This window comes from Medicago sativa, chromosome 6, assembly GCF_051527215.1.
Source record: "Medicago sativa cultivar Bolivia chromosome 6, Bolivia_mono, whole genome shotgun sequence".
Taxonomy (NCBI): Eukaryota; Viridiplantae; Streptophyta; class Magnoliopsida; order Fabales; family Fabaceae; genus Medicago; species Medicago sativa.
In genome coordinates, this window is record NC_140754.1 from 56,307,809 (window position 1) to 56,322,391 (window position 14,583).

General features: G+C 33.0%; 3 long non-coding RNA genes across 3 annotated transcripts; all 3 read left to right on the forward strand.

Annotated features, from left to right (window-relative positions):
• Positions 1 to 671: 671 nt before the first annotated feature.
• Positions 672 to 1,899, forward strand: LOC146915813 (uncharacterized). Its single transcript, XR_015013583.1, has 2 exons — positions 672 to 1,049; positions 1,717 to 1,899. It is a non-coding gene; the product is annotated as an uncharacterized LOC146915813 (long non-coding RNA).
• A 778-nt stretch (positions 1,900 to 2,677) lies between these two features.
• On the forward strand, positions 2,678 to 3,921 carry LOC146915814 (uncharacterized). Its single transcript, XR_015013584.1, has 2 exons — positions 2,678 to 3,055; positions 3,739 to 3,921. It is a non-coding gene; the product is annotated as an uncharacterized LOC146915814 (long non-coding RNA).
• Positions 3,922 to 10,000: 6,079 nt separating this feature from the next.
• Positions 10,001 to 11,244, forward strand: LOC146915815 (uncharacterized). The gene is made up of 2 exons (XR_015013585.1): positions 10,001 to 10,378; positions 11,062 to 11,244. It is a non-coding gene; the product is annotated as an uncharacterized LOC146915815 (long non-coding RNA).
• The last annotated feature ends 3,339 nt before the right edge of the window (positions 11,245 to 14,583 follow it).

Consider the following 14,583-nt stretch of genomic DNA (forward strand, 5'->3'; position numbering starts at 1 on the left):
TTGGATTAAAAATTCGGGGCGTTACATTCCGATATTTTATAATATTATCATTATTATTATTATTATTACTATTATTATTATTATATAGTTTATATATTCTTTTTACTTGGAACCCTCGAGGTAATTTTAATATAGTCTATTTAATTAAATTTGAAGGGATAAACTAGTATTATTTATTCATCTTACTAATAGAATTTCGGTTGGTAGAACCGTGGTTAGTCATGATGACTTTTGCAAGCGTTCACTAATTAATCTCTTAGTTTTACTATATGTATAGAGTTAGGTAAATCCCAGCAATTAAACTTCATCCTTATTTTCCTATGGATTGTTACTAACATAATTCCTATGTCCAAATTCTTCTCTCCTTTACGTGATTAGCCAAAGAGTGCAGCTTGGGTACAATAATTCCATCTCCTTTGTCTACCTCCCCTGCAAAATAAAGGGTCATGAATATCCATTATTCACTCAATTAATTAATTTCAGAAGTCTCCTTACCTGCCTATAATTCGCTCAATCTAATTTATGAGTATTTTGACCGAATTAACTAATTCTAATTACTCTTCTTTATTTTCTTGTCGGTAAAAATCCCATATGTCATCATTCTTTTAGTAGAAACTCGTTTGACCAAAAAAGGAGATTGGCCTATTCATTTTGTACCAGAAGTGTTGTCCTACATAATCACCCCTTGACATCCTCTTAACTCCATTTTTAACCCTCTTTAGTTAGCCATCCGTTTATTCATTTATTTTGTATCCTCATCAAATTCTAGATCCACCTTAGCTATTCCAAAATTCAGCCTCCACCGTAGCATGAATACCACAAGTTCTAATTAATTCACCCAATTCCAAAACATCATCTAACTGAAAGGAATCATGAAGACACCTAACCCTTGTAGAGCATTACACGCCTAAACCATTTTCATCCAACATCTCCATGTTGCCGCAACCGTTTTACCTTCGTGCAATATCATAAGAACCTCAAACTTGCTCGTGCGTTTGATTTGGAATCAACCTTAGGGACGTCGTTTGTCAAAGGAAAATCACCCAAAGGTAAGGGCAGTATTCCGTACAATTATATATTCATAATCTCATAAGCTAAGTTGAACGTAGAACCCTTATCCTAATAAGAGGAGAAAACTTGAATATAAATAAAAGAATGAAATATATGTTTTTATTGCATTTCATGTGTGGTGGAATAGTATCATCTTTTGTGGCATAGCATGGCATTGTGTTTGAGTTATTTGTGTTAAAGAAAAGATGATTTGATGAAGCTTTGAAAGAAAGTTTGAATTTTGATTGAAGTTGTGAAAGTGATGATGATTACAAAAGATTATACATCATGCATAGCATGGCATATAGTTGTGTCATAGGTGCCAAATGGGGCGATTATCATTGTGCCAATTGGGGCGATTATCACTGTGCCAATTGGGGCGATTTATCAGTGTGCCAATTGGGGCGATTTATTATTCTGTCAAATGGGGCGATTTGTCTTTAGGTGCCAAATGGGGCGATTATATTATTATGCCAATTGGGGCGATATCCGGATCATGGTCTAGTTGCATCTCATGCATCATTTGCATAAATTTATTTTATTTTGATTTCTGTTATTTATATTGAGCTTTTGACTTTTATGTGGTGAGTGTTTTATTGTCTTTATGTCTATATGATTGTATTTTTGTGGTTTAGGAATACTGACCCCTTACAACCAACATTTTAGGTATTGATGAATTTGAAGATTTGAATCAGGAATGATGTTTAGCTTGTACGTGCGCGGGGAAATAAAGTTGGGTTTTTCTTAAATTGTAATTTAAAACGTTTTTGAGGTTCATTTTAGTTTTCTTGTAATAATCAATTTTAATGAATAATTTCTAATATTTTATTTTAATAGTTACCTTCTAGATATCTTTTTTATTGACAATATTTTATTAATTTATTTTTAAAAAGCAAATATGTTCATATTTACTAAAGAATAAAATTATTTTTAGTAATGACTTGGATTAAAAATTCGGGGCGTTACATTCCGATATTTTATAATATTATCATTATTATTATTATTATTATTATTATTATTATTATTATTATTATTATTATATAGTTTATATATTCTTTTTACTTGGAACCCTCGAGGTAATTTTAATATAGTCTATTTAATTAAATTTGAAGGGATAAACTAGTATTATTTATTCATCTTACTAATAGAATTTCGGTTGGTAGAACCGTGGTTAGTCATGATGACTTTTGCAAGCGTTCACTAATTAATCTCTTAGTTTTACTATATGTATAGAGTTAGGTAAATCCCAGCAATTAAACTTCATCCTTATTTTCCTATGGATTGTTACTAACATAATTCCTATGTCCAAATTCTTCTCTCCTTTACGTGATTAGCCAAAGAGTGCAGCTTGGGTACAATAATTCCATCTCCTTTGTCTACCTCCCCTGCAATATAAAGGGTCATGAATATCCATTATTCACTCAATTAATTAATTTCAGAAGTCTCCTTACCTGCCTATAATTCGCTCAATCTAATTTATGAGTATTTTGACCGAATTAACTAATTCTAATTACTCTTCTTTATTTTCTTGTTGGTAAAAATCCCATATGTCATCATTCTTTTAGTAGAAACTCGTTTGACCAAAAAAGGAGATTGGCCTATTCATTTTGTACCAGAAGTGTTGTCCTACATAATCACCCCTTGACATCCTCTTAACTCCATTTTTAACCCTCTTTAGTTAGCCATCCGTTTATTCATTTATTTTGTATCCTCATCAAATTCTAGATCCACCTTAGCTATTCCAAAATTCAGCCTCCACCGTAGCATGAATACCACAAGTTCTAATTAATTCACCCAATTCCAAAACATCATCTAACTGAAAGGAATCATGAAGACACCTAACCCTTGTAGAGCATTACACGCCTAAACCATTTTCATCCAACATCTCCATGTTGCCGCAACCGTTTTACCTTCGTGCAATATCATAAGAACCTCAAACTTGCTCGTGCGTTTGATTTGGAATCAACCTTAGGGACGTCGTTTGTCAAAGGAAAATCACCCAAAGGTAAGGGCGGTATTCCGTACAATTATATATTCATAATCTCATAAGCTAAGTTGAACGTAGAACCCTTATCCTAATAAGAGGAGAAAACTTGAATATAAATAAAAGAATGAAATATATGTTTTTATTGCATTTCATGTGTGGTGGAATAGTATCATCTTTTGTGGCATAGCATGGCATTGTGTTTGAGTTATTTGTGTTAAAGAAAAGATGATTTGATGAAGCTTTGAAAGAAAGTTTGAATTTTGATTGAAGTTGTGAAAGTGATGATGATTACAAAAGATTATACATCATGCATAGCATGGCATATAGTTGTGTCATAGGTGCCAAATGGGGCGATTATCATTGTGCCAATTGGGGCGATTATCACTGTGCCAATTGGGGCGATTTATCAGTGTGCCAATTGGGGCGATTTATTATTCTGTCAAATGGGGCGATTTGTCTTTAGGTGCCAAATGGGGCGATTATATTATTATGCCAATTGGGGCGATATCCGGATCATGGTCTAGTTGCATCTCATGCATCATTTGCATAAATTTATTTTATTTTGATTTCTGTTATTTATATTGAGCTTGTGACTTTTATGTGGTGAGTGTTTTATTGTTCTTCTTATCTTGTGCCTTTATGTCTATATGATTGTATTTTTGTGGTTTAGGAATACTGACCCCTTACAACCAACATTTTAGGTATTGATGAATTTGAAGATTTGAATCAGGAATGATGTTTAGCTTGTACGTGCGCGGGGAAATAAAGTTGGGTTTTTCTTAAATTGTAATTTAAAACGTTTTTGAGGTTCATTTTAGTTTTCTTGTAATAATCAATTTTAATGAATAATTTCTAATATTTTATTTTAATAGTTACCTTCTAGATATCTTTTTTATTGACAATATTTTATTAATTTATTTTTAAAAAGCAAATATGTTCATATTTACTAAAGAATAAAATTATTTTTAGTAATGACTTGGATTAAAAATTCGGGGCGTTACATTCCGATATTTTATAATGTTATCATTATTATTATTATTATTATTATTATTATTATATATAGTTTATATATTCTTTTTACTTGGAACCCTCGAGGTAATTTTAATATAGTCTATTTAATTAAATTTGAAGGGATAAACTAGTATTATTTATTCATCTTACTAATAGAATTTCGGTTGGTAGAACCGTGGTTAGTCATGATGACTTTTGCAAGCGTTCACTAATTAATCTCTTAGTTTTACTATATGTATAGAGTTAGGTAAATCCCAGCAATTAAACTTCATCCTTATTTTCCTATGGATTGTTACTAACATAATTCCTATGTCCAAATTCTTCTCTCCTTTACGTGATTAGCCAAAGAGTGCAGCTTGGGTACAATAATTCCATCTCCTTTGTCTACCTCCCCTGCAAAATAAAGGGTCATGAATATCCATTATTCACTCAATTAATTAATTTCAGAAGTCTCCTTACCTGCCTATAATTCGCTCAATCTAATTTATGAGTATTTTGACCGAATTAACTAATTCTAATTACTCTTCTTTATTTTCTTGTCGGTAAAAATCCCATATGTCATCATTCTTTTAGTAGAAACTCGTTTGACCAAAAAAGGAGATTGGCCTATTCATTTTGTACCAGAAGTGTTGTCCTACATAATCACCCCTTGACATCCTCTTAACTCCATTTTTAACCCTCTTTAGTTAGCCATCCGTTTATTCATTTATTTTGTATCCTCATCAAATTCTAGATCCACCTTAGCTATTCCAAAATTCAGCCTCCACCGTAGCATGAATACCACAAGTTCTAATTAATTCACCCAATTCCAAAACATCATCTAACTGAAAGGAATCATGAAGACACCTAACCCTTGTAGAGCATTACACGCCTAAACCATTTTCATCCAACATCTCCATGTTGCCGCAACCGTTTTACCTTCGTGCAATATCATAAGAACCTCAAACTTGCTTGTGCGTTTGATTTGGAATCAACCTTAGTGACGTCGTTTGTCAAAGGAAAATCACCCAAAGGTAAGGGCGGTATTCCGTACAATTATATATTCATAATCTCATAAGCTAAGTTGAACGTAGAACCCTTATCCTAATAAGAGGAGAAAACTTGAATATAAATAAAAGAATGAAATATATGTTTTTATTGCATTTCATGTGTGGTGGAATAGTATCATCTTTTGTGGCATAGCATGGCATTGTGTTAAAGAAAAGATGATTTGATGAAGCTTTGAAAGAAAGTTTGAATTTTGATTGAAGTTGTGAAAGTGATGATGATTACAAAAGATTATACATCATGCATAGCATGGCATATAGTTGTGTCATAGGTGCCAAATGGGGCGATTATCATTGTGCCAATTGGGGCGATTATCACTGTGTCAATTGGGGCGATTTATCAGTGTGCCAATTGGGGCGATTTATTATTCTGTCAAATGGGGCGATTTGTCTTTAGGTGCCAAATGGGGCGATTATATTATTATGCCAATTGGGGCGATATCCGGATCATGGTCTAGTTGCATCTCATGCATCATTTGCATAAATTTATTTTATTTTGATTTCTGTTATTTATATTGAGCTTTTGACTTTTATGTGGTGAGTGTTTTATTGTTCTTCTTATCTTGTGCCTTTATGTCTATATGATTGTATTTTTGTGGTTTAGGAATACTGACCCCTTACAACCAACATTTTAGGTATTGATGAATTTGAAGATTTGAATCAGGAATGATGTTTAGCTTGTACGTGCGCGGGGAAATAAAGTTGGGTTTTTCTTAAATTGTAATTTAAAACGTTTTTGAGGTTCATTTTAGTTTTCTTGTAATAATCAATTTTAATGAATAATTTCTAATATTTTATTTTAATAGTTACCTTCTAGATATCTTTTTTATTGACAATATTTTATTAATTTATTTTTAAAAAGCAAATATGTTCATATTTACTAAAGAATAAAATTATTTTTAGTAATGACTTGGATTAAAAATTCGGGGCGTTACATTATGGTATGAGAGCAATAATCCTCGGACAAATATTTTGGGGTGGGACGATCTTGCATGACGCATGTCTTGATTAATTTGTGTTTGTTTGATTTTCTGGTAGATTATTTTCTTATAGTGTTTGTGTGATTCTTTGTGGTTGATTTTTATTTTAATTATGGTGATCGGTGAATGATTCTTTACATATTTATTGTAAAATGATTTTGGTGATTTCTTGTTGTTTTAAAGTGGTTGTTAAGAAACTCAAATGAAATACTTTTAATTTTTAGAACTATGATTTTTTTTTTCTTTTTAAAATCTTTAGTTAAGGAAATAATTTTAATGATTATAGGTTAGAAACTATTTTCTTGTGTGAAATATTTGTCGAGTAATTTTTGGTGTTATAACTTTTTGGAGTAAATTATTTTTATGATGAATTTTCTAATAATTAAAATTCTTAGGGAATATTTATGTAGTAATTCAAAAGAAAAAAAAATTGTGTCAATTTTACTGTCAAATAAGTTAGTTTTTAGAATGTATTCAATGGTATCTTTATTATTCTTGTGTAAGGTGAAATATCTTGTACATCAATGCTTGTTTTTTGTTGTCTGTATTGATTTTGATATTGTTATTTTTCTTATATTAGTGCTCTACGTTTTCTTTAAGATAGATGTGTGTTTTTCTCCTGTTGACTTGTATCATTATGTGGCCAATTTAAAGTAATATTATAATAGAAATTTATGTGACAAATAATGAAATAATATTTAAGAATTAATCAAGATAATCGTTTTCCTTATTACTTTAAAACTTTGGTTATGAATTAATTAATGGAGGAAACGAAAGAATTCAGGATTGAGTGAACAATTTTGAAAATGAAACTTTGTAGAGCATTGAAAGTGCTGGAAGATAATATTTTTTTTAAAGTGCTTAGATTTCAGAATATTTTTGTGATATAGTTTTATTTTTTTTATGTTGTGTTAATTGTTAGATTAAAACATTTTTAGAGGGAAGTTTTGTTAATATTAAATTAACAAGAGTTTAAGTTTTTTATGTTTCAGATTCATAAATCAATCATGCGTAGATTAAGTTAGTATAAATTGTATCAGTAAAAAAAAAAAAAAGGTAAATTCTAAGTGAGTAATATCACAAAAATCTGGAGATGATTATATATGTTTGACTTATTTTATTACTTTGACGCTAAAAAAAAAGTTGTACTTTGATAATTAATTAGTTAAATAATTTTGGGTAATTTCATAAACTAGTTAATCTTGTACTTAATTATTTTATTGGTTGATTTCTTCTTATCATACATGAGACATGATGAGTACTAGTAATTTCTGAAATGATTTTATTATTATAAAGAGTATGTTTTGACTACATTAATTGGTATTTTGACCTTGCAAGTTGAATTGTAGTATATATGTGTGCAATGAATTTCTGCTGAATGTGTGAAAGTTGTGATTGATGATCTTGAATTTAAATAAACATTATGAAGATATATGGTGTTAGACAATTTTTATGTATTTTCCTTATTAAAATTGTGTGGGTTTTGAATTCTAATTTTGTTAGAAAAAAATGTTATTGATAAGAATGTTTGACGTTGTTGTTTTCTCCTTAGTAGTGTGCCATTTATTTCTATATTATTTTTCTGTTTTATTTATTTAGTTGATATTCTCTACTTGATATATTGGTTCTATATTTGATTTTTTTTGCAAAGTGTGGATGAAATAACTTTTAAGAAGTTAATATAATTAAAAGATTTATTTTGTTTAAGATGAATTCTGCTTATAGATTGGATAAGATGAAATTGGAGAATTATAGTTATGATTTGGTATGAATGTAGTAAAAGAATGGTGGATATGAAAAATGTTGTGAGTGCATGTCTTGTATGTCTGCATTATGCTTGTTGTGTAGTTGATGATCCTTTTCTATTGACTTTATTATCTAATCTCATTTTGATATAATGCTAATTCAAAAGATAGTGCTTGGAACCCTAAAGTTATGCATAGACTATAGAAACATTTTCTGACTTGGTTAAAATATGGAATTAAGATAACTCATCATTCTTTCTAAATAGATTGTGTGTGTCCTAACACCTCTTGAATCTTGTCTAAATGATTTCCTTAGTTGTTGAGTGTGTGATTTAGGATCTAGTCATAAAGTATTGATCTTAGACTTCAAAAACCACATTTTTTTTTCACGACGAGTGAGGAAATCATTTTAATGATTAATAGGAAGTTTATTGAACACTAAATGCACATAGGATATGGTATGACAATTGTGATAGGATTGTCTATACCGCTATTATGATTAAGGTCTTTTTATTGGCAACTTGAGGGACTGGCCACCTCAATCTCTTGCTAATGGCAGACGAGATCATGGTAGTTGGGATGGACAAGTTTCGCTAATTGTTGAAGCGTGCAAAGTTAATAGGACATCTTATCCAAAAGGTTAGCCACCCGATTTTGATTGCAATATTTACCTCAATAAGAAATTTTAAAAATCCGACCTCCCATGATTTTCTATTTTCTCGATTCTATGTTGTGACTGTTTCTATATATAAAGTCTTTTGAAATATTTTGACCTCATCTTCTTGAAGTATTTTGATATAACCTTTTTATTTTTTTTATTTATAATTTTTTTTAAAGGAATGGAAAATTTCTTATCTGCCCAGGGTGTTATTTCTCTTAAGTTTCTATCGATTATTTTCTTAGTATTTTGTCTAAAACCTACGTTCTTAGGAACTATTTATTGTTGGTGTTACCCTAAAATATTTTATTTTTCTTATTTCTATTTTTCATAGATCGAAAAACCTACTCAAGTTTGTCATACTGATTTGTTATCAGAGTGCGCAGCGGAGAAGTAGAGTTTTATTTTCCTATGATATTTTTGTAGTATTTAAAATTCTGATTTTGTTATCCATTGAGAGGATTAGCTTAATTAATTTTTTTTTTCTCTTTTCAAAATTATTTAAAAGTGCTTTTTGAGAGTGAATTTAAAAGAGAAATGTTCAATGATTTTTCGCAAGATGTTTTTGGAAACCCTATCTTAATATTTTCCTGATTGTCTAGTTTCCATAAACCGTTTTGTATGTATACTGTAAGACCCTTGAATTTTATTTTAATGTGTAGATGGTTTGATTTTATTTAATTTGACAAAATATTTTTTTATGTCTTAGAATATTTCAACTTCTTCTTTTATGAAGTCATTTTTGCCATTCTTACTCTCTAATGAATTTATTTAATGAGGGAACTCGACGCTAATCTTTTATTTCTCTAGTTTCGAGGACGAAACTATTTTAAGGGGGTAATAATGTAACACCCCGATATTTTATAATATTATCATTATTATTATTATTATTATTATTATTATTATTATTATTATTATTATTATTATTATTATTATATAGTTTATATATTCTTTTTACTTGGAACCCTCGAGGTAATTTTAATATAGTCTATTTAATTAAATTTGAAGGGATAAACTAGTATTATTTATTCATCTTACTAATAGAATTTCGGTTGGTAGAACCGTGGTTAGTCATGATGACTTTTGCAAGCGTTCACTAATTAATCTCTTAGTTTTACTATATGTATAGAGTTAGGTAAATCCCAGCAATTAAACTTCATCCTTATTTTCCTATGGATTGTTACTAACATAATTCCTATGTCCAAATTCTTCTCTCCTTTACGTGATTAGCCAAAGAGTGCAGCTTGGGTACAATAATTCCATCTCCTTTGTCTACCTCCCCTGCAAAATAAAGGGTCATGAATATCCATTATTCACTCAATTAATTAATTTCAGAAGTCTCCTTACCTGCCTATAATTCGCTCAATCTAATTTATGAGTATTTTGACCGAATTAACTAATTCTAATTACTCTTCTTTATTTTCTTGTCGGTAAAAATCCCATATGTCATCATTCTTTTAGTAGAAACTCGTTTGACTAAAAAAGGAGATTGGCCTATTCATTTTGTACCAGAAGTGTTGTCCTACATAATCACCCCTTGACATCCTCTTAACTCCATTTTTAACCCTCTTTAGTTAGCCATCCGTTTATTCATTTATTTTGTATCCTCATCAAATTCTAGATCCACCTTAGCTATTCCAAAATTCAGCCTCCACCGTAGCATGAATACCACAAGTTCTAATTAATTCACCCAATTCCAAAACATCATCTAACTGAAAGGAATCATGAAGACACCTAACCCTTGTAGAGCATTACACGCCTAAACCATTTTCATCCAACATCTCCATGTTGCCGCAACCGTTTTACCTTCGTGCAATATCATAAGAACCTCAAACTTGCTCGTGCGTTTGATTTGGAATCAACCTTAGGGACGTCGTTTGTCAAAGGAAAATCACCCAAAGGTAAGGGCGGTATTCCGTACAATTATATATTCATAATCTCATAAGCTAAGTTGAACGTAGAACCCTTATCCTAATAAGAGGAGAAAACTTGAATATAAATAAAAGAATGAAATATATGTTTTTATTGCATTTCATGTGTGGTGGAATAGTATCATCTTTTGTGGCATAGCATGGCATTGTGTTTGAGTTATTTGTGTTAAAGAAAAGATGATTTGATGAAGCTTTGAAAGAAAGTTTGAATTTTGATTGAAGTTGTGAAAGTGATGATGATTACAAAAGATTATACATCATGCATAGCATGGCATATAGTTGTGTCATAGGTGCCAAATGGGGCGATTATCATTGTGCCAATTGGGGCGATTATCACTGTGCCAATTGGGGCGATTTATCAGTGTGCCAATTGGGGCGATTTATTATTCTGTCAAATGGGGCGATTTGTCTTTAGGTGCCAAATGGGGCAATTATATTATTATGCCAATTGGGGCGATATCCGGATCATGGTCTAGTTGCATCTCATGCATCATTTGCATAAATTTATTTTATTTTGATTTCTGTTATTTATATTGAGCTTGTGACTTTTATGTGGTGAGTGTTTTATTGTTCTTCTTATCTTGTGCCTTTATGTCTATATGATTGTATTTTTGTGGTTTAGGAATACTGACCCCTTACAACCAACATTTTAGGTATTGATGAATTTGAAGATTTGAATCAGGAATGATGTTTAGCTTGTACGTGCGCGGGGAAATAAAGTTGGGTTTTTCTTAAATTGTAATTTAAAACGTTTTTGAGGTTCATTTTAGTTTTCTTGTAATAATCAATTTTAATGAATAATTTCTAATATTTTATTTTAATAGTTACCTTCTAGATATCTTTTTTATTGACAATATTTTATTAATTTATTTTTAAAAAGCAAATATGTTCATATTTACTAAAGAATAAAATTATTTTTAGTAATGACTTGGATTAAAAATTCGGGGCGTTACAAAAGTGCTGGAATAGGCCTATGTTGATCATGAAGTCTCTGTGGATCAGTTCGATGGAATAGTGGGTAACATTACTGCTTGCAACAACTTGGGGTTTGGTGACGATGAGCTCCCCGAAGCAGGGAAATTCCACAATTTGGCTCTGCATATCTCAGTGCACTGCAAGTCTGACATGATATCTAATGTGCTTGTGGACACTGGATCATCCTTGAATGTAATGCCTGAATCTACACTAAGACAGTTGAGTCATCATGGAATTTCTCTGAGGGGAAGCAGTTATCTGGTTAAAGCTTTCGACGGATCTCGCAAAGATGTTCTTGGGGAAGTAGACTTGCCAATTACCATTGGTCCTGAGACATTCCAGATCACTTTCCAGGTCATGGACATCAATGCTTCTTACAGTTGTCTCCTCGGAAGACCGTGGATTCACGACGCTGGGGCAGTAACTTCTACTTTGCATCAGAAACTCAAGTTTGTGAGGAATGGTAAGCTTGTCACTGTGCATGGTGAAGAAGCATATCTGGTTAGCCAAGTGTCATCTTTCTCTTGTGTTGAAGCAGGGTCCGCTGAAGGGACGTCATTTCAAGGATTGACTGTTGAAGGCGCGGAGCCTCGAAGAGCTGGTACTGCTATGGCCTCATTGAAAGACGCCCAGAAGCTGTTCAAGAAGGGCAGGCTGCCGGCTGGGGCAAAGTGATCCAGATTTTGGGAAACAAGCGCAAAGAGGGCCTTGGATTCTCCCCGACCTCAGGCGTTTCAACAGGAATTTTCTACAGTGCTGGGTTTATCAATGCTATTGCTGAAGATGCTGCTGAGAGTAGTTACGTGCCTACATTTGTTGTACCAGGAGGCACTGTGAGAAATTGGGAGGCCATTGATGTTCCTTTAGTCATGCATGCTTCCATGTAATGTGTCTTGTTGCTCAGGTTTTATTTTGTTGTTTTCAAAATAACAATCCTTTCGCTCTGCCCAAGGCGAAAGTGATATCATTGTAAGGGCATGTTTGTTTCGGCATTGCCGTTATCAATAAAAGTTGTCGTCTTTCTCGCGACTCTTTGTTTTTTACTTTTTAGTGCCTTTTTCTTGGAAATAATGGTAATGCCAGAAAAAACCAAAACATTTGTTATTTTCTTATTAATTTCAAAAATCTGCATGAAAAGCATTCTTTCTAAAATCATCCCAATCATATTATGCAGATTGAACCATAATAAACCCGTTGAACACAGTGACCCTATAGTTCCTCCAAATTTTGAATTCCCGGTATATGATGCTGAAGATGAGGATGATGATGAAGAGATACCGTATGAGATCACTCGACTGCTTGAACAAGAAAGAAAAGCCATTCAGCCTCACCAGGAAGAGATTGAGCTCATCAACCTGGGTACTGAAGAGAACAAGCGAGAGATCAAGATTGGTGTTGCACTTGAGCCAGAGGTGAAAAAGAAGATCACTCAACTTCTCCATGATTATCCAGATGTCTTTGTATGGTCCTATGAAGATATGCCGGGTCTAGATCCCAAGATTGTGGAACATCGGATACCGACAAGGCCTGAATGTCCTCCTGTCAAACAGAAATTGAGAAGGTCTCGTCCAGACATGGCTCTTAAGATCAAGGCTGGGGTGCAAAGGCAAATTGATGCGGGCTTCCTCATGACAGCTGAATATCCTGAGTGGATTGCCAACATTGTACCAGTACCAAAGAAAGATGGGAAAGTTCGAATGTGTGTTGATTACAGAGATCTGAACAAAGCCAGTCCAAAAGACAACTTCCCATTGCCTCATATTGATGTGCTTGTTGACAGTACTGCTCAATCCAAAATGTTCTCCTTCATGGATGGTTTCTCTGGCTATAACCAGATACGGATGTCACCTGAAGATAGAGAAAAGACGTCCTTCATCACTCTGTGGGGAACGTTCTGTTATAAAGTGATGCCGTTTGGCTTGATAAATGCTGGTGCTACCTATCAAAGGGGTATGACCACTCTGTTTCATGATATGATTCACAAAGAGATTGAAGTATATGTTGATGATATGATTGTGAAGTCAAGTGATGAAGAGCAGCATGTTGTGTATTTGAAAAAGATGTTTGAAAGATTGAGAAAGTACAAGCTGAGGTTGAATCCTAACAAGTGCACATTTGGTGCAAGATCTGGAAAGTTGCTAGGCTTCATTGTCAGTCAAAGAGGCATTGAAGTCGATCCTGATAAAGTCCGAGCCATCAGAGAGATGCCGGCCCCTCAAACTGAAAAGCAAGTCAGAGGTTTCCTCGGACGTCTGAATTATATTTCAAGATTCATATCTCACATGACTACTACCTGTGGACCAATTTTCAAATTGCTCAGAAAGAATCAGCCTGTTGTATGGAATGATGAATGTCAGGAAGCTTTTGATAGCATTAAAGAATACCTGTTGGAACCACCTATCCTTGTCCCGCCAGTGGAAGGAAGGCCTTTGATTATGTATCTGTCAGTGTTAGATGATTCAGTGGGTTGTGTTCTCGGTCAACAAGATGAGACTGGTAAGAAAGAGCATGCTATCTACTATCTGAGCAAGAAGTTCACCGACTGTGAGACTCGGTATACAATGCTTGAAAAGACTTGTTGTGCTTTAGTTTGGGCTGCCAAACGCCTGCGTCATTATATGGTGAATCATACAACTTGGTTGATATCCCGAATGGATCCAATCAAGTACATCTTTGAGAAGCCTGCTGTCACTGGAAAGATTGCACGTTGGCAAATGCTGTTGTCTGAATATGATATTGTGTACAAAGCTCAGAAAGCAATCAAAGGAAGCGTCCTTGCTGAGCATCTTGCTTGTCAACCTCTTGATGATTACCAGCCGATTAAGTTTGATTTCCCTGATGAAGAGATCATGTATCTGAAAGCAAAAGACCGTGAAGAACCACTGATTAATGAAGGGCCAGATCCCAATAGAAAATGGGGATTAGTGTTTAATGGTGCCGTTAATGCTTATGGTAAAGGAATTGGGGCCATCATTGTAACTCCGCAGGGGCACCACATTCCTTTCACTGCTCGAATAACTTTTGAATGCACGAACAACATAGCTGAATATGAAGCATGCATCTTGGGTATTGAAGAAGCCATTGATCTGAGAATTAAGCACCTTGACATCTATGGAGATTCTGCACTTGTTATTAATCAGATAAAGGGTGAATGGGAGACTCATCATGAGAAGCTGATCCCTTACCGTGACTATGCAAGA